The sequence below is a fragment of the Musca vetustissima genome, unplaced genomic scaffold (genome assembly GCF_032173495.1).
Source record: "Musca vetustissima isolate MV318-11 ecotype Yass unplaced genomic scaffold, APGP_CSIRO_Mvet_v1 utg14614, whole genome shotgun sequence".
Lineage (NCBI taxonomy): Eukaryota > Metazoa > Arthropoda > Insecta > Diptera > Muscidae > Musca > Musca vetustissima.
This window is the reverse complement of record NW_026877592.1, coordinates 72,942-100,669: the sequence shown is the minus strand read 5'-3', so window position 1 is coordinate 100,669 and position 27,728 is coordinate 72,942. Positions and strand designations below refer to the sequence as shown.

The window sequence follows — 27,728 nt, the reverse complement described above, 5'->3', positions numbered from 1 at the left end:
TTGGAAATAATAATTTTTATTCATTTTTGAAGCCGATAATTTTTAAATAAAAATATTCAATGTCGGGTAATGTGGACCACTATAAAAAAGTGGGACCTTTTAATGAGGACGAGCTCGAAACATGGGCGCATTTAATATGCGAGGAGGTATTCTCTGAAAACTCGATATGCGAAATTACAGGTGCTTCGGTTGGATAACGAAGAAAGGACCTTCATAATACCGCTAATGGGGCAATACCCTTAAATGGGGGCTATTGCAAAACATGAACCCATATATTTTTGCATTCATTGTTACACAAGAGTGCAATAAATTGAAATTTATCACAATCAATCCACAACCTACCTTTAACTTACTGATCCTCATTACCCACACATACTGGTCCACATTACCCACCAAGTTATTTTTATTTGCAGTTTAGAGTGTTTTGAAATATAAAGCAATAACATTTTTATAGACAAATATATATAATGTTTGACCTGGAATATATTTAGCCAACAAATTTACTATGTTGTGAAAACAATTTGTTTTTATTTTTTACCGTTGTTACGCCACAATATAAAAAACGGAAATGGTGGTTCTATCCAAAAAACCTTTCATACCCAAATCTCTCTTGTAACAAAGAGAAGTACTTAGCTGACCATCGAAATAAACTGCATGAGAATTTCGCTGGTGCCTCACTTCGAGGTTAACAATGCATTTACAAACAATACCATACCTTTCCCACTGTTGTGTGTTGTCACATCGCGACAAATGCACACAACGACGTTGACTATTTTGCAAAAACAAACTACTGAACACAACTACGCCAACACTACTGAAGTTGTTTTGTGTGATATTCGTTATTCACTACACTACAGCACAGTGGCACCAAGCGAAAAAAATTGTGAATATACAAAAATTAATATTAAAAATATTTTTGAATAAGTATTGATTATTAGTAGGGTTTTGATAATTTTGGATATTTGTACCCTACATTCGGCAACTGAGTAAAAGTATTTTTTTTTTTTGAAATATTTCTTCGTTGTTTTTGTTGCTCTTACTCAAAATTTTTGAAAAAGTGAGTACTCCTTGTTAGTTTTTTTACATTTTTGATCACTTGCACCCTACATTTGGCACATTTGGTTGTTGTAGCAACCTTGCTATTACACAACGGGCTGAGGTGACAGACGTTGGCCGAGTAAGACTCGGGTCGTTTCGGATCGTAGACTCCCTGTAGTGGAAGCGTGGCACATTTGGTGAAATTGTTTGCTTTTATTCAAGTTTGAAAAAGCAAACTTGTTTTTGTGGTCTTTGAAAAGTAGGGTACATCGTGAAGAACTTCTTTAAAATTTCTTCACTTTGTACAACTTTAATATAGACATTTGCAATATTTTAAAAATTTTGTCCATATTTTGGAGTGTTTGGTGGAATATCTTTTGAGCTATATCAACCTTTGTTGTCATTCAATTACTATTCTCTTCAACCTTTGTTATTAATAGTGTAGTTTTTGTTTATAGGCATTATTATATATTATCTACTGTATTTCCTCCCTACATAATGCCGATAACTCCACTCACTCGCTTCAATAGAGCTACTGACATTGTCGTAAAAAGTGTGGAATTCTTTGAAAAAATTCCAGAATCCCAGTATTCTGCATACAACCTCGAAATTCGCAATACAGAAATTCTAGAGTTATGGGATAAAGTTAAGTGCACTTATAATGAGTGCTAAACATACCTTGCCACATTCGAGACTGCACAGGTTGATAAATTTGATGGCGTTAAGGAAAAATATAAAATATCCACCATAAATCGGCATCTCAATTGTCTTCAAAGTCTTGTAAGTAATAGGTCCCTAGCTATAGCTCCACCAGATTCACAATCTCCACCAAATTGTCACAATTATGCGCCACCTAGCACCTTCTTTTCATCTTTAACTTCGAATACTGTGCAGTCCACAACTCCTATAGTTCCTTGTGAATTTCAATATTCTTCCACCACCAATGACTGCACCAATCCACCTGTTGATAATCATAGTCGACATTGAAGTTTTTGCTGGCGATTTTATATCTTGCTCACATTCCAGAATCTGTTCAGCATCATATTTGTAAAAAATTCAGGCATCAGACATTGAACGTCTCTGTCACCTACTACAGTAGACCACCGGTGAGGCTCGCCCTTCTTCACCGGCCAATTCACCTCCTCCAATTCACATCCGGCTTTTAAAAAGGTCAAAAGTCTAGGACAGACTTTGTTGTCCCCTCCACAAACTCGTCCAGAATTGTAGAAACAAAAGCAATAGTCCGGTCCAATGTCAAGTGGAAATTGTTTTTAACTCCACCTATTCGAACTTTGAAATCTAAAATTCCTTTAGATTTAGCTGACACATTTGGCAGCCCAGAAGACTTGCTACTTGGCGCTGATCTTTACGTCCAAATACTGGAAGCTGAACCACCAAAATTAATGTGCGGGTTAGTTCCTGCGGGTTAGTTCCTGCCACCTAATATCGCACCCATACTATAAATCAATCACCATAGTAAATAATATCGTTTGAATACATTAATCGCATATTTACTAAACTTGTGATGTTTATTAAATTTGTAATTTGTAGATTGAAGATCACTTAAAATCTGAATTTACGTCATAAAGCTTTTACTAACCCATATTCCAATTTTATTGTTAACTGCTACTTTGTCGGTCGTAGAAAGGGGGCCGGAATGTGTATGTTTGATACGTTCTGACTCACCTTCCCGAGCTCAGTCAATCACGTCTTCTGATTGACATCACGGCATCTCCTCGACAAGGGAACAGCGGAGACCGTAGAATGCAGATGCCACCGAGCGGTGGTTGTTGTTGTTCTGCTCTACTTGCTTGACCTTTTCTCCCATTGGAATATGTAAATGCATTAGTAAACGACAACCGATCCTCAGCGATCACCGTTATCACAGAGGATCGGTTGCACGTGAACTTCAACCTCCTTAGAAGTTCACGTGCTAAATAACTATCTAGTCGAGCTAACGTCTGACGCCGCCAAACCAAAGATTACCAAGGTAATAAAGTCAAGCTTGATATAGAATAATTTACTAATTATCTCTTGTGTTTTATTTCTTGTAAACCCTTTCTTCTCTTTTCATTATATTTACACCAATACGCCATGAACTGTTTTGAAGCTCTCGTTGTCTTTAGCATACCCCATTCCCTTGAGTTCAGTATATGCACACCCCCACCATCATCACCGCGATAAAATTACCTAACATTGGATGTGCCCTTATATGGGGGCTACCCGAAAAAATGGACCTTTATTTATAAATTTTAGTGGAGAAATTTGGTACCCAATAAGAATCATTGTACCAAATCTACTACTTATTTAAAAAAACAATTATATTTGGATTGTAAATGCTTAAGTGCTATGCTGTAAAATTGAATAAATATATTCAAAATTTCCTATTGTAACGACAAGTATCCTCCGTTTGCTTGCGGGATTAGGATTCGTGAACTGAAGTGACCGAAATACACCGAAAAAGTTCCACTTTTGCGATACGTATTTGAACCGTAAACGTTAAGTTCGAAATAAGAGAATTTATACTAATAAAAGAGTAAAATGATTGACTGACTGATTTAACGATTCATCAACGCACAGACGAAACGGCTGAAGCTTGGTCTTGGTCCAAATGTGACAGATAAGGCTGGGTTTTTGGAAATTCGTACTAGAATGGTACGAAAAGTAAATGTGATGCCATTTGTATTCGGCGAACCGTTGGAGCTAGAACTCCGAAATTTGGTTTGGTGTAGGATAGATGCACCAAATGGTTTTTAGAAATTCGAACTATAACCATCCGAAAAGTGCGAAAATGTACTAAATTTGGTACAAATCTGTAGCATGGGAACAGATAGCGTTAAAAAATTTGGAGTGTGAATTAAGGTTGAGAAGTAGGGTCCATTTAAGGAGATGGTTTTGAAAGCGTGTACTCATGTGTACGAAAAGTACTATATGGTACTATATTTGGTACAAATTTAATTTGGAAATTCAAATCGAGCTGGAATTCTGGGATTTGAAATTAAAAGTAACATCGAAGTGTAGGATTGGGATATGAACGTAGTTTTGGAAATTTGTTAATTGTGTGTACAAAAAGTACTAAATCGTACTATAATCGGTACAGTTTGGATTTTGGTGAACCGATAGAGCGGGAACAATGAAATTTGAAGTTAGGATCATTGTAGGGGTGTGGGATTGGAGTCAGGATTCAGTTTAAGAAAACAATTCTTATGGGTACTAAATGGTACTAAATTTGGTACAATTTGATTTTTAGGTGAAGTAATAGAGCTATAATCATGAAATTTAGAGTCAGGGTGAGATATGTAGGAAGTTTTAGAAATGTGTATTAAATTTGGTTCAATTTGAATTGTGAGTGAACCGATAGAGTTTGAATCCTGAAAATTGGATTTGGGATCACTGTGGGGGTGTAGGGTTGGAGTATGTCGGAAGTTTTAGAAATTTGTACTAAGTGTACTAAATTTGGTACAATTTAAATTGTGGGTGAAGAGATAGACTTGGAATACTGAAATTTTAATTTAGGATCACCGATAGAGTTGGAATCCTGAAATTTTGATTTATGATCACTGCGGAGGTATAGGAAGATTTGGAAATTGGTACTACTATGTACTAAATTTAGTACGATTTGATTTGTGGGCGAACCGAAAGAGTTGGAATCCTGATATTTTGATTTATGAACACTGTGGAAGTGTAGGATTGGGGTATGTAGGAAGATTTGGAAATTGGTACTACTATGTACTAAATTTGGTACAATTTGGATTGTGGGTGAATCGATAAAGTTGGAATCCTGATAGTTAGATTTAGTATCACTATAGGGGTGTTGGTTTGGGTTAAGTAGGAAGTTTTTGAACTTCGTACTACTGTGTACTAAATATGGTACAATTTATATTGTGGGTGAACCGATAGAGTTTGAATCCTGAAACTTAGATTTCGGATCACTGTGGGGGTGTTGGTTTGGGTTATGCCATGTACAGACGAACGTTTTTCGCTCTCTCATTCGTTGTTCGACCCTTAATTATGAAGTAATTACTTAGTTCCCCATACAAAATTATCTGAGCGAACACCGACTTTTGTACGTTGTTCAATTCGAATCACTCTCTGAATCACCAAGAAATTTGTCCCATCCCTAACAACTGAGAGCATTTATCGAAAATAAATTAATTTTGACAGCTTGAAAATGTTTATAAAATGTTCAAACTTTTTTTAGTAATATTGAAAATGATGAATGAAAAGTAAAAAAAATTGTCTAGTTTTTATATATGCAGCAGGATGTAAATTTTGTTATCTACATAATGCAATATGAATTTCTTTCCCCATGGTTCTAATTAGCGTACAAAACAAGAAACAAATTTGGGGACACTCAAACAAAAAATTCTCAATTTTTTTATATGTGACATTTGAATTTAGAAAATATAAAAATGTATGAAAACAAAAATATTTTCAGAAAAAATGGAAAACATGAATTAAAAGTAAATAGATATGGGTTCATACTATAGTCAGGAGAAAGAGAATTCATTTTTCTATTTAGATCCATATGTGATTCATGTAAATATGTTAGAATTTTGGCGTAAAACAAGAAAAAAAAGTTTGAAATAAAAAACTCTGATGACATGAATTAGGAATAGTGTTGTATGAACGGGTTAATTCATGTACGTAATTCTGAGAGCGAACTACGTTGTTCGAATGCCCGTCAGAACATGGCATTAAGTAGGATGTTTTGGAAATTGGTACAACAATGTACTAAATTTGGTACAATTTGAATTGTGGGTGAACCAATAGAGTTGGAATCCTAAAACTTATATTTAGGTTGACTGTGGTGGTGTAAGTTTGTGGTAAGTAAGAGGTTTTGGAAATTTGGTACAATTTGAGTTGTTAGTAAATCGATAAACGTGGAATCCTGATAGTTAGAGTTAGGTTCACTGGGGAGGTGTTGGTATGGGTTGAGTAGGAAGTTTTGGAAATTTGGTACAATTTGAATTGTGGGTCAACCGATGAAGTTGGAAGCCTGAAACCTGGATTTAGGATCGCTGTGGGAGTGTTGGTTTGGGGTAGGAAGGAGGTTTTGGAAATAAGTACAACAGTGTACTAAATTTGGTGCAATTTGAATAGTGGGTGAACCGATACAGTAGGAATCCTGAAATTTTGAATAAGGGTCACTGTGGAGGTGTATAATTGGGGTATGTAGGAAGTTTTGGAAATTCGTACTACTAAGTACTAAATTTGGTACAATTTTAATTGTGGGTGAACCAATAGAGTTGGAATCCTAAAACCTGAATTTAGTATCAGTGTGAGGGTGTAGGATTGGGGTATATAGGAAGTTTTGGAATTGGCACTGCTGTGTACAAAATTTGGTATAATTTGAATTGTGGGTGGACCGATAGAATTGGAATCCTGGAACTTATATTTTGGATCACTATGGTCGTGTAGGTTTGGGTTAAGTAAGAGGTTTTGGAAATTCAAACTACTGTGTACTAAATTTGGTACAAGTTGAATTGTGGGTGAACCTATGGAGTTGGAATCCTGAAAATTGGATTTAGAATCACTGTCAGGGTGTAGGTTTGGTTTAAGTAGGAAGTTTTGGAAATTCTACTACTAACTTCGGTACAATTTTAATTGTGGGCGAATTAATAGAGTTTGGAATCATTGTGGGTGTATAGGATCGTGGTATGCAGGAAGTTTAGTTAGATGGTTGAGGAGGGTACTTATGGAAATAATGTGTGCAAAATGGAAAAATTTGGATTTGGGTGAACCTTTAGAGCTCGAATAATAAAATTTGGTACTAAATGGTACTTAAATTTAATTTGTGGTCGATATTAATTTGTGGATAGCTTAGTTTGACATATGCAGTTTTCTCTGAAAATAAAATAATATGTTAATACATTTTGAAATATTTCCAACATTCGCTAACGAAATTGCGGGCATATGCTAGTAAGACAATAAATTAGACATGTGAATGTATTGTTGGTACGCCAAGGCTAAGCTAAAGTGGTGCGTTTGAGTAACACAAAACCGGTCCGTTTTCAAAACGCAAAATCGCACATATACGTATGCAGTTGCCGCACTGAATTTGCCCATTGAAATGATATAAACTATAACCTATACTATAACCATATTTATTGTACGCAAGAAATTTGAATTTGTGTACCTGTGAGTTTTTTAAATTTACATGAAAGGTGTAATAGATATTGTAATTTAGTATATAATTAACATATGTGTTGTAAAAATTAAAAACTAAAACTGGCAGGATTTTACTTCAACCTGATGCAATCTAATTAGCACTTGACTACGAGGTTTTTACCTTTTATTTTATTCATTGCTGTTAGTGCATGCACAGGTGTAGTTTCATGGTGCCTAAACCAAGAAAAGCTACATGATGCGCGGCCTAAAAGAACCTTTTAAGGCAATTCCGCATAGTACCGGCGGGTTTCGTTGATCTGCCCACGAGTCACGCCCCGTCGTCATCCCGTGATCGTGTGCAACAATCTCCTAGAGATGTGGGTGTTTGGCATCTGTAGTCGAAGGTACAGCTACAAGTACTCAGCCATCGGGCAACACCGATTCAGAGTTGAGGAACCACAAGGGAAGAGCAATCTCAACCCAGCCTTCATAGACAGAAGGGTACACAACTTCGAATTCTGGATCTGAACATGATAATCAGACAAATATGACCGTCTTGGAGAGCCGGAAGAGGATATGAGAAAATATATGTCCAAACTCACAACCAGGAAGAATCAGTTGTCTGGGGCACAAAGGCGGAAGTTGGCCAGAATGAACCGGATGAACAATAAGGGCTTAAAAGGATAAGCCTGACATTCCCTCCACTTCTGCGGAAAAGGCGAAGAGGATAAGGTCTCCGGTTAAGCAGGCGACCCCTATAAAGAAAAAGAGCTTCCCTTCGACCGATAGTAAGAGAAAATCCAGTCAAACCAACGAGACTGCCACGAGAATCCACTGAAGAAGGTAGACGAAACTGGGTCTGATATCAGGGAGACGAGTGCTGAGTCGGAATCTTCCACAAAGACCGGGAATCTCAAAAGGACCAACTGGTATTTGCAAAAGAGAAGATGATATCAGCAGATGATAAGTTGCCGCCGTCTTATGCGAAGCGCGTTCGGTAAGCTGAATAAGCAATAAGCCATGAGGAGGCGTTGAATGTGATCAACAACAAGAGGAAAAATACATTCCTCAATTACAAAAGGCTACAGTCTTTGTCAGAGGTTGGGGCAGCGATTTCGACACGGAGCGCATGCTCGAGGCCTTCAGCCTACAGAACAAGACACTGAATGTGAAGAAATGGGAAGTCTTTCGCAGGGTGGAGAACGAGGAAGGGACTCTACTTGTGTTAGGCTTGGACAGGTCTTCAATGGCAAGTCTGGCTAATGGCAATGGCAAAATCGGAAAGGCAAGGATTGGAGAAAACACCCAACAACAAAGAAGAGGGAGCCGACGAGAAGAACACGGACTCCCAAGAAACCCGGTTACTGGAGGACAACTGATAGAAGTCATACAGATTAACCTACATCACCCTGGTAAAATACAGATCGGATTGATCCCGGAACTTTAGACAATTAAACACAAGGACTCTGGGTTAAACCATATAAATTACAAACGCTTCGGCTGAGAACCTTATAATATGTCACAAAAAAAGATGCGATATTTTTTCACTACATCTAGCCGCACTCTTTAAAGCATGCTTAAGATTAACGTGCACAATAAAATCCTGGCAGGAAGCTAGGGTAGTCTTCATACCCAAGCCCTACAGGCAAACTACGCAACACCAAAATCATATCGGCCACTAAGCCTAATGCCATGTACAGACGAGCGTTGTTCGCTCTCTCATTCGTTCTTCGAACCTTAATTATAAGGTAATTAAAATTTTTGTGAACGAACACCGATTTTTGTACGGAGTTCAATTGGAATCACTCTCCAAACAACAAAGAAATTCGTCCCATCCCTAACAATTGAGAGCATTCATCGAAAATAAATTAATTTTGACAGCATAAAATTTATTTTTATTAATTATTAATTTTTTAAAATTTTTAAAATGTTGGGGGAATTTAATTTAGTTTCCTACGTATTTCGACATATCTTTCTTTTCATTGGGTTACAATTAGCGTACAAAACAAGAAACAAATGTGGGATAAAGAAAAAAACTCATGTTTTTTTTGATATGTGACATATGAGTTGAGAAAATATAAAAATGTATTAAAAACAACAACATTTTTAGAAAAAAGGAAAACATGAATAAAAAGAAAATAGCTATGGGTTCTGACTATATTCAGGAGAAAGAGAATATTTTTTTTATTTAAATTCATAGGTAATATACACAAATAAATAAAGATTTCGGTGTAAAAGAAGAAACAACAAGTCTGCAAAAGAAAACTCTGATGACAAGAATTAAGAATAGTGTTGTATGAACGATTTAATTCATGTTGCAATTCTGAGAGCCGACTACGTTGTTGGAGTGCTCGTCAGAACATGGTATAACTTCATTCCTACTCAAAACCATGAAACGTAGAATCGACACCATGATAAAGAGCAGTATACTCAATGATACGCTGAAATATAAATAACATGCGTATGTAAAGGGGAGATCAGTAGAAACCGCTTTATATGCGCAGTACACTATATTGAGGGCACCTTCGCTAAGAAAATATATACTTTAGCGGTATCCATTGACATTGAAGGAGCCTTCAACAATGTCAGCGCATCCAATACTTAAATACTTTCCAGGGTGACCAAAGACTGGGTTAACTATATGCTAAGAAATAGATCGATTAGCTGTAGCATTCAGGACATAACAATCAGAGACAAAATAGGTCAGGGAACACCACAGGGAGGGATTTTGTCACTACCATAAATGGACTCTTAAGAACCATAACCGATGAAGGATTTGAACCAGTCTGTTATGCAGATGTTGTCTAGGTATATGTGGGGCAACGCGTACAACGCCAACTAGGGCTTTGGAGACAATACTATATACATCCAATAGACATCCCAATAAAATATGAAGCGGCAGTTGCAGCTTTAAGGTTCAAAGCAATGGACGAGTGGATGGACACCGGACACAACATACCGCACAAAAACATATTACAGGGAACTACTGAGTCAACAATCAATACCTTTGATTCAGACCGCATACATGAAATGAGAGTGTAGTGTTTTCGGGTTAGGTGTTTTATAGGCCTGCCTAATAATGCTGCCTGCGCTTTCAAAACGCCACTGGCAATATAAAACTTGGAGGGTAGCAGGCACTTAAAAGTGCCTTATGCTATTTTCTTTAAACTGCACTTATTAGTGCAAATAAAGGATATGTTTTTGTTTGTGCCAACAAATCGACAGTAAAAACTTAATTGATTTTATTTACAAAATTCGTCCAAAATATGAACTGGTGATAACTTTAGTAAAAGTATGGCTGTATAGATAGCAATCGATTACACTACACCCTTACCCCTTAAAGAATAATTTTTGATTGAGTTTTCTTTCTATCTATTATTCTTATAAAAACTTGGTCTCCTACTTTTAAAGTTAATGGTCTTGAGTTATTTTGTTCAGATATTCTTGATTTTTTAGCTTTCTCTAAAAATTCTCTTGATTTTTCTAAGGAATATTTTAATTGTTGTTTAACTTCTGCGACATAATCTTCTGTATTGTAAAATATTTGTTCCTTTTTTATTTCATCGCTGGGTAAATAGAATATCCTGTATCAACATGTGGAGTTGTGTTATATGAAAATGCAAAATACGGTATCCAAGAGTACCACTCATTATCTTTAGAATGATTTAAAAGAAATTCATTAAGCACTCTATCGAACCCAGAGTCTCATGATGGTAAAGAGTACTAAAAGTTTGTTCTATATCCAGCAATTTACATATTTCTTTTAAAAGTTGGTTTGTAAATTATGTTCCTTTGTCTGATTTGAGAACTTTAAAATTACCATATATAAGAATGAATTTTTCTACCAAGGTCTGCGCAACCGTTTTCGCGTCTTTCGTTTCCATGGGATAAGCTACGATATATTTTGTTAACTCACACTGCATTGTCAGAATGTAACGATAGTTGTTGGTCAATCGTAAAGGACCTACTGTATCAATTGATTTAACTTCAAAACTTGTTCGTGGTGTTTTTGTTAAAGTATATTTTTCTTTAGTGTGTACTGTTTGTTACATTTGCATTGCTGACATATCGAAAAGTAGGTTTTTATCATTTTATTCATATTTTTACAATGTATCTTTGTTTTAAATTCAATATTGTTTTTCTGACGCCCAAATGTCCACCATGCGATTAATTATGGAATTCCTTTATAATTTCCATTTGTGTTTCCTCAGCATGTACACGTTTCGGTTCTTCATATAGTAAAATTTTTACTTTACTCTTGTTTGAGTTCTGAATATCGGTGATTATTTTTTTTTAATTCATTAATTGTTATTCGTTTAAAAATTTTATCCCTTTTATTTAATGGTAATTACGCATTTTCGATATTAATTTTTCAAATGTAATTTTAATGTATAACGGATTGTCGCTGCAATCAATCATAATACTGTCTTTGTACATATTTATTTTTGTTTTCTTTGTATCGTTATTTGTGTTAAATTTTAGTTTCCTTACATTCTTAATATCTGATAATGAGGTGCAATCCCAAATTACAATATATCCTTCCAACAAGACTGCTCCAGGAGCGTAATTTGACGCATCTGCTGTTAAGAGAAAAGGTTTGTTGAAATCCAGGTATTGCAAAATAGGTGGCTTTAATAATTTATGTTTAAGTGTATCGAATGATATCTGACAATCTGGTGTCCATTCAATTTTCTTATTTTCCTTTGATAGAGAATTTAGGCATTTTGCTATTTAAGCAAATTTTGCTATTTTAGCAAATATCGTCAACATATAAACAGGCAGCCGCATATAGGCCACTTAATGCTATAGTTAACATCCGTTGGAAACTGTTGGATGATATCTTTACACCAAACGGAAGTCTTTTGAACTGATAAAAGCCGTTCCTCGTTGAAAAAGCTGTTAAAGGACGGGATTCTCTTTATTAATTTCGTGCATTTGTGTTTCTGGTAATCTGTAATTTTTTATGTATACAGGTGTCTTATCTGTTGTTTGTATCCTTTGTGTGTAGAAGTTATTGACGGTTAGTTTATCGCCCGGTAAGTAGAAAATGTCGTGGAATTCATTTATTATGGCAACTATAGTTTTTCTTGCATAAGGATCAGTATTTCCTATGTCTAAGTTATCGATTAATGATTTCATTCTGTTGTTATTGTTATAATTTCCATTCACTGTTGCAAAAACATCGCAATCTTTTAAATTTTGTATATCTAAGTCTAGATGACTTATAACTTCTGTTCTGTCTGTGGAATTTAGGACTTTAGTATGTTTTATACCATGTTTTGGTATCAGACAATTTGATACAACAACACAATAACTTATTTCTTTGTTTAAAATATACTGCCTTCTTTTACGTTTAAAGTTATTGGTGCTATCATTTGATTGTGTATGTTTCGAAGTCTATTCTACATAAGTACTTCGTTAGAATGTCACGTCCTATTATACCATCCGTGGGAATAGGGACATTGTTATTGACAATATGAAATTTATGTTTTAATTGTGCAGATTCTGTGGCTAGTGTTAGATAGGCTGCTCCTAGACATTGAACTGTGTCCTAACTGATACCTGTGAGTGTGTATATTTATATTTTTAAATTTGTTGTCTTTGCAAATAGATACATCCGCTCCAGTATCAATAAGAAATGTCAAGCTTTTATCTATGTTAAGAGATTTTAATGTTAAAAATGCACTTGACTTTACATTTATATTAGAAATCTTTACAGTTGGCCTTCTTGGTCGACTTCCTCTGTCATCCGGCCATCGTAGTTTACCCTGTTCTTCGTATGCGTTGATAAACTAGTTGTTATTCGGTGTATCGTTATCCATTGATCTATTACCATAGTTTTTCTTATTGTAGTATCCATTGTTATTATTATTCGTTCTATAGGGATCATTGAAACTATGGTGTCTGTTCCTTTCCCATTGCTATTGTAATTCTCAGTTCTTCTGTTATATCGTTCGTTATTGGCATAGTTGTGGCCACATCTACAAGTGCATTGTCTGTTGTTCAGGCGGTTATATTCGTAGTTGTCATTGTCTTTGAATCGGTTATTTAACTTTCTATTCGTACTGACATTTCTATTCCTATTGGAATTTCCACGATTTACAACGTTGAAAGACATGTTGTCGCTAACTTTATGTATAGCATCTTTCGTTTCCTGTGACGGTTTTATAAGACTACTTATTTCAAAAGAACTTAGCTGATCAGTTAGTTCAGAAATTGCTTCTCGAAATTCACTTATTGAAGTATTGGTTTGTTTTATCGTTCCCAATTCAGCCAGAACATGTTGCAGGTTTCTAGGATTTGGGTACGTTTCAATTAATAACTTTTTTAAGTCAGAAAATGTTTGTGGTTTATTAGAACGACCTAAAGCACTCCATACTTTGCTCGAAAGGTTAAAATTATAAACATCTTTGATAAAAATATCTCTTTCTTCATCTTTAATCATATCAAGCAGAAGTTCAGTTTGTGATATAAAATCATCTAAAAATTTATAAGTACCCTTGAATACCTGTAGGTTTTTACCTACTACGTTTATATCAAAATTAGACATACTTGGCAAAGTAACTCAATTTTTGATACACAATTAGTTAATTCTTCATTATCCTTGAATTTTCTAATTTCATCTCTTATAAACTGTATTCTTTGATATTTTTCCTTTGTATATTTTTGTGTGAAAAGCTTATTTATATTTTTCTTTAAATGTGATTTAATATTGTACAATTCATGAATATATTCAAATATTAATTCCATGTATTATTATTGTTTGACAGTTAATCGTACGATGTGAACCCCCTTTATGCAGACTAGTGGTCACCCTGTGATCCCTGTGATTCGAACACCCTGTCAAATACAACTCTAATGGGTTATTATTGAACATATGTTCCATTCGATAATTTTATTCCGATAGTTCTATTTCATCAATTGCTTATTTTGCTTATTTTGTCTTTCTTTTTTGTTGCATCTGTTCTTCTATTTTATCAATTAGAATCCATAATTCATTGTCAACGTTCCAAGGCGGTGGAGAATCAGCGTTTACCCTTGCTTTAAGGTCTGCCAGCTGTCGTCGCAGTCTTACTATTTTACCCCCTCTCCTGTGTTTTGGTTTTTGTGTTTGTGGGATTCTTGTTAATTTGTCTTCTTTTTGTTTCTGCTGTCTGGCCAAATAGTCCCCAAGAGTCAGCCGTGCTGGACCAGGCTTGGTTACTGCAAGATTGGGTTTTTCAATAGGTATGCTTAATGTATTTGGCAGGATCGCCATGTAGTGTTTTCGGGTTAGGTGTTTTATAGGCCTGCCTAATAATGCTGCCGGCGCTTTCAAAACGCCACTGGCAATATAAAACTTGGAGGGTAACAGACACTTAAAAGTGCCTTATGCTATTTTCTTTAAACTGCACTTATTAGTGCAAATAAAAGATATGTTTTTGTTTGTGCCAACAAATCGGCAGTAAAAACTTAATTGATTTTATTTACAAAATTCTGCTATTTATAAACAAAAATAACGGGATCATCTTAATTCTGTTTTCTTATATCCTAATAACCTTAAAAGTAAACATTGTAAATATTTTTATTCCAGTGTCATATTTTTAAACAGCTGATATGAACTGGTGATACCTTTAGTAAAAGTAGGGTTGTATAAATGCGTTCATCGATAGCAATCGATTACACTACAAGAGTAGTAATACGGTGCGAAACTATAGTACCAGATAGAGAACAATGGAATAGTGGAACACTAGTTCAGATGCCGGGTGGTAACAGTTGCTACACAGTTAGCTCTCGACTAAGAGGGAAACTGGACTGGGACATTTTATCGAAGAACCGGGTACCGAAATTTTTCTTCGCCTTACAGGTCTCAGCATGATCCTACATGCGGAGTTTGAAGCTATAACCGAGTGCCCTAACTGGTTAAGTTCAAAAAAAGGACAAAATACAACATATATAATTACGGATAGCAAACAAGCAATAAAGGCAATATCTTCCAAAACAGTTAAAACCAAAAATGTAATGCAATGTAAAAATACCGTTAATGATTTCTCGCAACAATGACCTCTACGAATTATATGGGTACCGAGTCATAAGGGAATCATAGGCAACGAGATAGCAAACTAACTAGCTAGGATTGCTACTGCACTACCCACAATAGATGTGAATCCACCAAACCCTTTAGCGAAACACGCCAAGAAATGAGGGAATGGGAGAATGAGACCCTCAAACTCCTTTGGGAAAATGAAGAGACAGGAAAGATCTCCAAATTCTTATTAGGTGACCCAAATGAAGACAAAACTAAGCAAATACTAACGCTAAACAAAAGATAAATAAGCCGACTAATGGTATTCTTACGGGACAAGGCACATCATCTTAAGATAGAATGCGAAGGTAGCAGCATTTAAAGAGCGTGTCAGGAAGTCAGTGAAACGCTGGAACATTTCATGTGCCATTGCCCAGCATTTACATGCCTTCGGAAACAATTCTTGGGAAATGACACTTTTCACGGACTAACCGATCTAAGGGGGTGTGAATGGAGAATGGAGTTCTAAAAACATCGAATACCTAGATTTGTAGGGGAATCAAAGTTAAAATGTTTAAATCTAAACTTTCCTTAATTCTATCTTTCACCGCATTTCTAGAGCGCACAACTGGCCTCTGTGGGCTATGAGTATGTCCACCTCTTTTTTAACCTAACCTAATTCAACAAACATTTTTACTTTACTGACTTACTTCGAAGCGTTCTTCCTTGTCCATTTTTAAGATAGAAATTGGATTATTTGTTTACGTTTTCAAAAACCGATTTGCTGATTAACACTTCAAAGATAATAAACCAAAACAATTCAAGTTTCATCATGACTTCCCAATAGGCAAAACCAGATATGAAGTCCGTACCCATTACGAAAAATCAGTTCGTTTTCGTAACGCAAAAGCGGCACGTTAACGGACTGTTACCGTTACTTTAAAGTTAAAATTAGTTCGTTTCCATTACGCACAATCATTTCGCTTTTGTACCGTAAAAACGGCACATTTGCGAAGCGTTTTAACACTGAATTAATTTCGTCGTATTTTTATAGAAATATGCGGTTCGTTTTCGCTTCGTATGTTTCTTTGGACCAAATCCGTTTCAGAAAATTGGGAGTCGATTTACAAATGTCCGTCTGTATGGCTGGTGCGCGCGAAAGCTCTCGAAGGCAATAATTAAGTTCATCCAAACAATGCACATCTTAATATTTCTTCCAAACTTGCTTTAAGTTCGAAGATGAGGAATATCGGTTCACTCCTTCTGGTACCTCCCCAACAATATGGTCAAACTTATTCTAAAAATTAATTTTATAATAACATGCAAACCGTCTATCCGATTTTAACGGAACTTTGTACAACCTATTATCTTTACCCATTGGTCCACTCCTTCTGGTACCTCCTTCAGGCGACTGAAAAGTTCGATTTAAACCAAGCTTTGCACAACCTGTTATCTTTACCATCGGTCGGCAACGCCGACTGACACTCTTTTGCTTGTTTTTCTTGGAGGGTACAAATAACTGGTGGCGTTCAGGTCGAGGCTACGAAAGCAAGATGTAGGAATTGTTGGTTAGGACTATCCGAGTCAGTCTTCGCCCCTCACGGCTCCTTAACTTTACGATCACTTACACTGTTTTCCATATAGGCATCGGCGGCTCTTTACGGTTAAAACACCTTTCTATAACGGTGGCTCTTTATTTCTACTCTGCTAAATTACTTTTAAATAAAGGCCTGTTGTGCTAAAATAACTGAATAATTAAGAATTATTTCCCAACTTTAAGAAGGTTTGGTAAAATAAAAATCTAAGAAAATATTGAATTCTTTTTTTTTTGTGATTTTTTATAAACCTTTGGAACAGTTCAAAAATTGAATACAAGTAAAAATTCTTATAACCATGAGAAAGCCACTATTTTTCCCACTCCGATCTACTTTATCACTATTGCGGTCATTTGTCCTCTCTCTTTCTGTTTTTTGTGACAAAAACAAATGTATACCTCCCACCTCACCACATACCCCGTTCATTGATCGACTGTGTTTTGTTTTGGTATAGTGGTGGTTGATAAGAACCACCAACTTTTTTGACAAAAACAAATGTAGTCCTCCCAAGAAAAAAAAAAACAACAACCATTGAACAACGAATGCTTGTTGTGTTTTTTTTTCTTGGGAGGACTACATTTGTTTTTGTCAAAAAAGTTGGTAATTGTTATCAACAGAAACAGTAAGGGAAAGGGCTGTGTTTCGTTTTGGTATTGTCCTCCCCCACCTCAACCCACTTGCTGGTTGTTAGTTTTGCAACCGATTGTTAGGCTACTGTTTCTCTTGCCGCGGTCTCGCCTATCTCTAGATTGTGGTTAGTTATGCATTCTATTGTTTCCTTATTTCACTCACTGCTACCGATTGCATTGGTGTTATAAAATTCACATATGCATTTTCCTAATTATGTTAGTATATGTTCAAAATAAAATATACCAGTCTAGTGTTGATTTGTCAAACAAGTGCGTTGAGCAACAAGCCCAGTGTTTACATTTGTAATAATTGGTTTTAATGTCGTAAATCAAGACATAACAAAGACGATAATAACAGCAGAAAATCGAAGAGAAAAGTTCTCTCTCTGTGTCATATAAAAACCCGCCACCACCACCAAACACACAAATAAAGCTGATTTGTTTTTCCTTTCTCAATCTCTTTGATAAGAAACCAGTATTTAAAGTTTTATGGATTGCGTTCATAAGATGCAGGAATCTCGACATTGACAACACTTTCTGAACACTATTCCTATAATATAAGGGTGATCAACGCCTAGCGACAAAGGTGAAGCTAAAGTTTTGAGTGGATCCACTAGTGGTCGAAATAGGAAGAAGGGAAAGTCAGGCAAGGAACCATCGTCCCCTGGGGGAGCAAATGTCGCCCCACAAAGCAAATCTGTGAAGCGCATCCGCTCTTAAGAAGTTCCGCAACCCTCACCCAAGACGACGATGACTTCTCGTCTGGCAGACCCTTCTACCTCATATGCAACTGTCGCTGGACAACAAACGGCGGAGAAACCGCTTAGTAAATAGAAGGCATCAACCTCCTCTGGAAAAGCGAACTCCAAAGATAGTAGCAAGGACAGCGCAAGCCATATGACAGAGCCAACCTTGCTGCAATCTCCCAATCCGAAATCCCAACCTGACGGGTCCTCTCAGTCTGGGTTCCCCACCTTCAGTGGACAAGCAACTCCTGCTTAAAATGTTGGCGCTGCAAAATCCAAGCTTCACTACATCAAGCTAGACTGTTGTAAGTCTAGTTCTTTCTAACGAGGATGGAGGGATGGTCGCAAGAGTAGCAGTTGACCCACCGGGGGAGGCGTATCTCAGGGAGCGTGAGGGAAAATTGAACTTCGGTTCAGGATGGGTTCGGTTTCGACTGAACACATCCACCGAAACTCAATAGGAGTAAGAAAGCGGCAAAGGCATACTGCAGATTAATCTGCATCATTGTAAGGCCGCAGCCGCCGAACTAATCCTGTCCCTCACGAACTCTGGAGTGGACATCGCCTTGGTTCAGACGCCATACATTTATAAGAATATGTGTTCTGGATTGAGGAATGTCTGCTTCGATATATTCGCCGCGTCCATGCGGGACAAGGTGAGGAGGTAAGAAGAGTTTAAATCTAATATTTCTATCTAATTACAGCAACGGTGACATGTGCCCAGTAAGGCTAGAGCATTCGACTTAGATTGACACTCTGCTCTCCCCAGTCTACATGCCTTTTGAGGAACTGGATCCACCAAACACTAGTGTAAGAAAGATGCTTGACGAAATGACGAGCACCTGCAACGTCATCCTGGGATGCGACGCAAATGCTCACTATTTTCAATGGGGTAGCAAGGACACTAACAAACAAGGTGATTCCATTTTCGATTTCAGTCTATCCTATAAGTTACGTATATGTAATAGGGGTAGCGATTAGGGATGGAGGACCTCCCCTCTATCCCTACCTCTAATTGACTTAACCCTCTCAAATCTAGATGACTCCGGATCATTTAAAGATCATTTCTCCTCAAGACTCTCGAAATACTGATCGACTTGGAGATTAGGCGTCGTATAGACACCACCTCTCTCAGCAACTCACAACACGCATACATAAAGGGCAAGTCGGTAGAATCTGCACTGCACGAGATGGTAGGGTACATTGGGAGGAATATGTAAAATTCAAATTTTACAATTCAAATTTTACAATTTTTAAAGTTGTAGCTTATGTGGACATTGATTTCCGGAAAATTTTCGTCAACAATCTCGGAGCCAGGGCGTCGCGTTGGGCCAGGGCGAATGGCCTTGGTGTAAATCCGACAAAAACGGAACTGGTAATGTTCACTAGGAAGCGTAAGCTCGGCGTTTTTGCTCCACCAACACTGGATGGAGTGCAACATCATCTATCTCCCGAAGCAAAGTATCTTGGTACAATCCTGGACTGTCAACTACGATGGTATAGGAACGCTGAGGAACGGTCGAAGAGAGGGCTGATTGCACTTTATGCATGCAAGAACTCCATTGGGAAAAGCTGGGGGCTAAAACCATCGACTATACACTGGTTGTATAAGGCCCATCCTATCCTATGATTCTCTTGTGTGGTGGAACTGTCTGCGCCACAAGTCGACATCGAGTAAATTAGATAAGATACAAATAACCGCTTCGATTTTAGTTACAGGAGCCAGGAGGAATACTCCACAAGCAGCCCTGAACACAATGCTGATTTTTAGGCCCCTGGGGTCAATCAAATCACCCATATGCCATCTTTACCGGAACTTTAAGGCGTTCTTCGACGAAAGAGCCTATGAACTTTGACACAACGAACCTAGGTGCAACGTGTCAAGATCCATTTGGCCAACTCTGTCTACCTAGACAACGCTCTCACTGTTGAACCTGAGCAAAGCTGAAAGACAGAGTAATGACAGGAATCATTACTATTCACTGCAATATCAGGGCTTTTACTAGTAAATGGGATCTTGATGCAATTGATAACTGTAGACTCTGCGTTGACGAGGAGGAGACGGAGACAATTGATCATCTTCTGTGTCACTGTCCAGCCCTGGCTTACAGGCGGCAAAGACTAGTGGGTGCTCATTTTCTACCGATTTTTAGCTTCTTTTCAACAACCGAACCTGCTCTAACCAGCATAATTAGAAACCTAAAGGGGTTGGGAAAGTGCAACCTTCTCCCATATAATTATAGCTCCTGAAGGAAAGAATTGAGACGCAAAACAAAAATATTGGGTTCAAAGTTGACATGTCGGTCATTAATTAGGTATAGCTCTCATATAATTATAATCCCAAATATTCGCTAATTCCTACACTATGTAATCTAACTTTGTAATCTAAATTGCAGTAGTTTGAGGATTGTATATACTACCCCACGATTTGGGGGTTTTCATTAAAAATTGTAGAAATTTGTATTTGGTGTACACAATGGTTTACATAAACCGGTTTGTAGAATTATCGGTATAGGTTCACATTTTGGTATGTTCCCTATATTTTCATTTCAAGTCAGTATACCTATGGTGGAGGCTATCCAAAGTTACTTGTTTTACCTATAATTGCTTGTTAATAATGGAAAAACTCTTTAAATTGTGTGAATATTTTGAACTTTTTATATTCTTTACATGAATAAGAGATATGAAGCAATTTTATTGCACTTTCGAAATTTTAAAATTTGGCATATCCTTTATTTGCGAAGGTCACTCACGCGACATTTTTGATTTTGCAGTTTTTATTTCTGCAGTGTGTGTATTTATATTCTTTAAATTAGTATTCATGCTAAGAAGAAGAAAAAATGACACATGTGGTATTTCTTTGTATTTTTTTTTGCCGTTACTTCACGTATTTAAGCACAATGAAAGAAACTAATTCTTCGAAGTTACCTTTTTGCGGAAATGCCCATATGCAACATATCTTATATTAACTTTCTGTTGCAGTTGTTCTCTGAAACAGTAAGCAGAATGGATCGGTTGCGTCATTGGGTTATTTGTTCTTGAAAATACAACAGCCACAAGGAAACGATAACAACAACGCTTGAAGTTGATTTGCGTCGTGCTTCAGAGTCAAATATATTTTTACTGTTTTGTGTCTCGACAATCTTGTTTTAATTTTATTATATCTTTTAGACATTTCCGGAATATAAATCATTGATTTATAATGTTTTTTAAAATTTTCCTTGGTTTTTGGTGTGTTCCATTTTTGTAATAGAGTGTCTCTCGGTGATTTTGTAAAACAGAGAGAGACAGAGAGAATACAAACAAAAAAAGAAAAGAAAAATAATTCTGTGTAAGAATGTAAGTAGCGTAAACAAAGTCAAGATCAACATCGGCAGCACTAGAAGTGCTCTCAGCATCCGAGCTTAACGACATGTAAACAATGTATTGAATATAAACGTGGCCGTCCACCTTGCAACGCTACAATGCAATCCAAGGTTAGTTTTGCTAGAGTTGGGCAATCTAGTTCACGTAGCGGATCAATCTTTCTCGATCCTTTTTTAAAAAGGAATTAGTTCCTTAATGTAGTTCCTTTGTTCCATATAGTTCCTTTGCTCAAAATAGTCCATATAGTTTCGACTCATACATAGTTACTTGAATCTCTCCCTCTTTCATTGCTTTTTTTCACATAGTTCCGTTTTGATTTGTTAATAGATGATTGAAAATTGTGTAAAAATAAAAAAAAAATGAAATGAAGCTCAGAATTCAACTGCAGGACGATAAGCATAAAATATTTGTTTATAATTAAATAAAACTATTAAAAAATAACATTTAACTCTTTATGACGAGCGTATTTTTATACATTGTTAACACCATTTGAAAAACGGACGAATGAAGAATATGGGAATAAAAGTACGAGATCAGAAAAGCAGACCAAAAAGGAACGAGATCAGAAAAATATATTAACTAAAGAGTTGGAACTAGTTCCGATCGTTCCCTTCTCGAAATAGTTCCAATGAACTAGTTCGTTCCGGAACTACCCAACTCTAGTATTAAATGAATTTGTAACTTTTGAGTTTTTATTTCGATTTTTTGTTAATATTTATAAATATTTTTTGATCTCTAGTTACTAAAGCATTTTTTTGGCCCACTAGTAATTTTACTTTTACAAATTGTTCCCAATTTAAATAGATTTAATAGATTTTTATTTCTTTCTTCTGAAAATCACTTATAAGACTTAATTTGTTAACACGAAGTTGTTTTTTGTATATATTTTTTAATATCAACGGCATTTAAATGAACAATTTCAAGGTGTTCTAATTAGGTATTCCTTTCAAAAGTTCACTCCTAAATACCGCTATATTACTCAAATTCCCCATGATTATTTTATATTTTCATACTTAATCGCTCTAATGCAGTAGACATAACAGTTTTAAATAAAAAATTGTTCCCCTTCATGTGTGTGCTAATTAGGTGATCACCACTATATATTTTATTTATACAGATCTGAAATGCTTTTATTTATTTAAAACGTAAATATAAATATTTGAAAATTAAAGAATTCAGATCAAAACTTAATAAAGCATAAAAAGATACAAAAACAAAAATTAATGTGGTGAAATTTACAGTTAATTTCATAGTATAGTTTGAAATTTAATATAATCGAAGCCAAAAGATAACATATCGGTTTTTTTACTCGAGTTTACTGGGTATGTTTAAAGGTTCCCCACCTATGGCATTTTACGGAAATTTATAATATTTTTTGTAGGTAATGTATATGAAAGGAAATATATTTTTTATGTCTGAAATGATTGTCGGAATGCAAAAAAATTGTTTATCGAAAGAAAACGATCATTGAATTCTTTATGCCCCCCGACAACAAAAACATTAAAAGTTTTCAATGGCACAGCAAAAAAATGTTCACTCATCTACATTTCGTTGACAACTGAAAAAGTTTTTTAATCCGATATTTTATGAGCGTTGTTCAAAGTGTCCCCTTTTTCGGATCTAAAATTCCATGAGATTAAAAGTGATTGCTCACAAAGGAGCACAAAACTATATATGAGATATGAACCATTCTTTATTGTGAATTTGAACTAAATATTAAAAATTTGAAAAAGATATCGAGAGAAATTAACTATTATTTGTTGAGTAGCAACGAGGAGGCGTGGACAAAATTAAGATCAACATCGCCGATCGCAGCACTGGAAATCCCCTCTGCATTCGAACATAGCGAATGTTCTAGGAGAAGTGCAGAGAAGATTCGCCTATTGAGTGATCAAATAATGTATAACAAACATCGAACATAAACTGTCAGTATATCTTGTATCTTTTTAATTATTTTCATGGAACGTATTGTGGCTGATATAAAATACTCAGTTTATAAAGTTCCTTCCTGTGTTAAAAATAATTTGTTTTGGATGTTTGGTGTAGAAATTTAGTATGCGACTAAAGGCCGTAGGTTTTTGGTACCAATATACTTCAATGCTGTCGCCTTTTCTCATTACGAGTGTGTCGAGGTACGGAATGGAACCATTATTTTCTTCTTCCATTGTAAATTGTTGTTGAAATTATTAAAAGTCTTACAAATGGAAGCTATTAATAGCTTCTGGGGAGAATATCCCAACAAAAAACTAAGGGAACTGATGAGGATCAGTGGCGAGATCCGAAACTATAGTCTTCCCTGCCTTACCCCTCGGCGGACAATGCCATACATTCCCCACTAATAAATAGTTGCTTTTTTTTATAAAATAAAACAACAAACTGGGATTAAGCCTGACTATTTTGCAAAAGCAAAATACAAATGGTATCCCAAATAACCCGCCAAACACTACTGAAGTTGTAGACGAGGCACGGTCATACTGTTTGGTTTATTGCTTTAACTAGCAATACCAACAACAACGTTATGTGCATTCGTCACATAGTGACGACACATAGCAGTGGGAAATGTATTGTAGTTGTCTGTAAATGCCTTGTTGACCACGAAGTCAGGCGCCAACGAAACAAACTTCTCATTGGGGTCGTATCGCTGGTAACGTAAGAACTTCGAATTGTCACAAGAGACATTTGGGTTTGAAAGGTTTTTTGTAAAGAAACTATTAATAGCTTCTGGGGAGAATATCCCAACAAAAAACTAAGGGAACTGATGAGGATCAGTGGCGAGATCCGAAACTATAGTCTTCCCTGCCTTACCCCTCGGCGGACAATGCCATACATTCCCCACTAATAAATAGTTGTTTTTTTTTATAAAAAAAACAACAAACTAGGATTAAGCCTGACTATTTTGCAAAAACAAAAGTCGTCAAGATATTTTTTATTAAGTTTTCCCAATATCTCTAATAAAATCATCTACGTACTTCGTCAATATTTTAGGTTTTATTTAGTGTTTCCATACAGGTGTCAAGTTGCCTCTCCATGTTAACAACGTATTTGCATAACTGTGGTGATGGTGAGTTCACAACGGGCAATATTTGTATGGATCTTGGATAGTCCATATAGTCTTGGTAGTCTCTTTCTCTCTATTGATTATATAATATTGTTTTTGATCGATTCTTTTTCGAGATCGTTATTTTTCTTGAGTAACATAATAATATAATATTATATTAATCACAGCCACTGTCACATTAAATTTATCAGCTTTTAAAAATTAAAATATTATTATTTTGTTTTTGGATTTGCTGCGAGCCACAGTTGTATTGAAAAATTTGTTTCTGCAGCTATCTCTATTTTTAGATCTGTGTCCAGCATTATTGTAAATTTGGATCCCATTATTTATTGTCATCGACTATACTCGGGAATTCTGTCGTTAAGCTGTTACATAATGTCGCTACTGGCCTCTTTTGTTCGAATTAGTACGTCCCAAAGCAATGTGGTGCGAGTTAGCGTCACTACCGATTAGTACTTTGTTTTATGTTTCCTTCGATTTCCTCCCTATTTCCCGTATGGTCAGAACTATGAAATGTTTAAATACTACTATTTTAATATGAATTTCAATTTGCCTCATAATTTAGTTGTTTTAGCATAAAACAGTAATGTTATTATAATATTTAAATTTTTTAAATTAAGTTTAAATAAAAACAAGCAAACACGTCTTTAATATTTGTGGGACCGAACTTTTTATACCCTCCAACATGTGGTACTTTCAAAAGTTCTTAAAATTTTGAAATTATTATTGAATGTATGTTAAAAATAGACATAAATCGAAAATATATTTTTTATTTTTTAATTAATTTATTTGTTGATACAATTTTTTTAGCATTCATATGAAAATATTTCCTACGAAACCAGATTGATTTGTTTAGGGTATATATATGATGTGTGAAATTTATAGCAATACTCTATGTTTAGAAGCAACAACCACCGCTCGGTGGCATCTGTACTCTACGGTATCTGCTGAGGAAACTTGCCGAGGAGATGCCCGTGGTGTCAATCAGCAGACGTGATTGACTGAGATCGGGAAGTTGAGTCAGAGCGTATCAAACTTCTACACACTATCTTAGCTGTAAACTTACAAATTAATTAATATATAAATTTTCATTTTTCAATATTTTTTTTAAACACTAAAAAAATATTTTTCTTTGATTATTTATTTTTTTCGTTTTAATTCTTATTTCTAATGTTTCTGAGGGTATCTCGTTGAGGAATGTTGGAAGGGCGACGGCTAGTAATAGGTTTCCATATTGATTGGTGACTTTGGTATTTTGAAACGTGCTTGTGAACGTCTTCTTTTATGTTGGGGATGATAAATTCTTTCGGTATTGGCTATATCGTCCGAGAATTCACTGGTTATTGTTATTGAGTATTTTTTTTATGTCTAATATATGTTGATTTTTGTATATTGTTGGAAATTGTACTCGTGTGTTGATATGTGCTGTCACGAGTATTTTGTCTTATTCGGGTTTATTATGAGGCCGTTATCGTGACACCATTGTGTGATTGAATTGAATTCAATCTGCATCTTTTATATGTTCGTAGGATACTATAATGGCTGCATCATAGGCATAAATGAATGTTGTACTATGTTTGAGACTTTGTGTCACCTCATTTGTGTATACTAGGTATAATATTGGAGCTAGTGTAGAACCTTGTTGCACTCCATATAACGTGTGAATTTGGTTGCTATTAGTTTTTATCAATTTGTACACTAAAATAACGATATGCTAGATAATTTTTAAACCAATATAAGCAGTGTCCTCTTATTCTTTTGAAAATTTAAATTATCTGCTGCATCGACACACGATGCTGATGACCACCAATAAAATAAAACACAAACAATACGGGGTTGTTGGCATACTTTATTAAATTGCACAGACTTTAACTTTACACGGTACGGACAAACACTTATAATTCTGGCGACGTTATTTTATTACAAACTGACAGACTTTACTTTATAAACTGACAGACTTTACTTTATGAACTGGCAACTACTTCATACGTTACCTCTTCGTTTATACGTTCCTATCTTACTCTAGAAACTTCTAAGTCTAGATCTTTCATAGTCTAGATAATTCATAATGATTACTTACATCAATGTCCTATGTACAAAAGTAATCATATGCACTTATCGTAACTGCTTAATGTAGGGATCTCTAATTACAGAAAATATGTGTGTTGTCACTTATGTCAATTCACAACTAAACACATATATTTCTTAAACTCTATATTTACATACATATACATTATATACATTGATTTACAATGGTACTTCTTAACATAGACACACTATGTACCTATTCATTGACTTACAATGATGTACACTATTATTTCATATATACTCTACACTCTATGTAGACACACTACACTTATTTATAAATACATATAATTCATGATTTTCATCAACTCAAACTTTCTAACAGCATAATGACGAACAGCTCCTCTTGCAGCTCAATGCCCGTTTGTTACTTTTACCACTCACAATATCCCAGCACTCCTGGTGAATCAGTACAGCCTTCATGGAAAAACTCCAGGAATCATAGATGGACTCATCCAACTGCATGAACTGGCAACTACTTCATACGTTACGTCTTCTTTTATACGTTCGTATCAGAGAACTTCAACAAGTCATACGCAAACGTAAGCCACATAGATAAGCACAAGTGTTTTGGGTGTCAAGCCTTTTGAGTGCAAGTATTTTTTTATACTCAAGTATTTTTTCACACCCTAACAACACCAGATGTTTGATTTTACGATCATCGCTGGAGTATGAGAGAGTAAAAGGTATACAAACTCACAAGTAGTCGAGTAAGATTTGTCAATTGGCAAATTATACTCACTTCTTGTTGTGTTGTATACTCATTGAACATGAGGGTTGTGTGTGTGTGCTATTGTTTGTAGTATTACATATGGTTCTGTACCAGGTTAGGAAAAGAGCATACCTATATTTTAAGAAAAAGAAAATGCTTGTTTTAAACTTAAAACTTTTATAGTCCAAATTTTTTTATTTTAACAAACAAACGTATAAAAAATATTCTTGTTATTAAAAAACTGTAACTATATTTCTAATTTATAAAAATTTTTGTAAAAGGCATTTAAAAATAACAAGCTGTCAACAGTTTGTTGCTCAATCCTGTTTCTCTTTTCAGTTATTATATTTCCAGCTAGGGAAAATGTCCTTTCTGATGCAGCG

The 27,728-nt window shown here is 35.6% G+C and overlaps 1 protein-coding gene across 1 annotated transcript in view; it reads right to left on the bottom strand.

Annotated features, from left to right (window-relative positions):
- Positions 1 to 27,728, bottom strand: part of LOC133322213 (homeobox protein Nkx-2.4) — a gene marked incomplete at its 5' end in the record, with an annotated part of 109,628 nt that overhangs the window by 49,905 nt on the left and 31,995 nt on the right. The gene's annotated exons all lie outside the window — the stretch shown is intronic.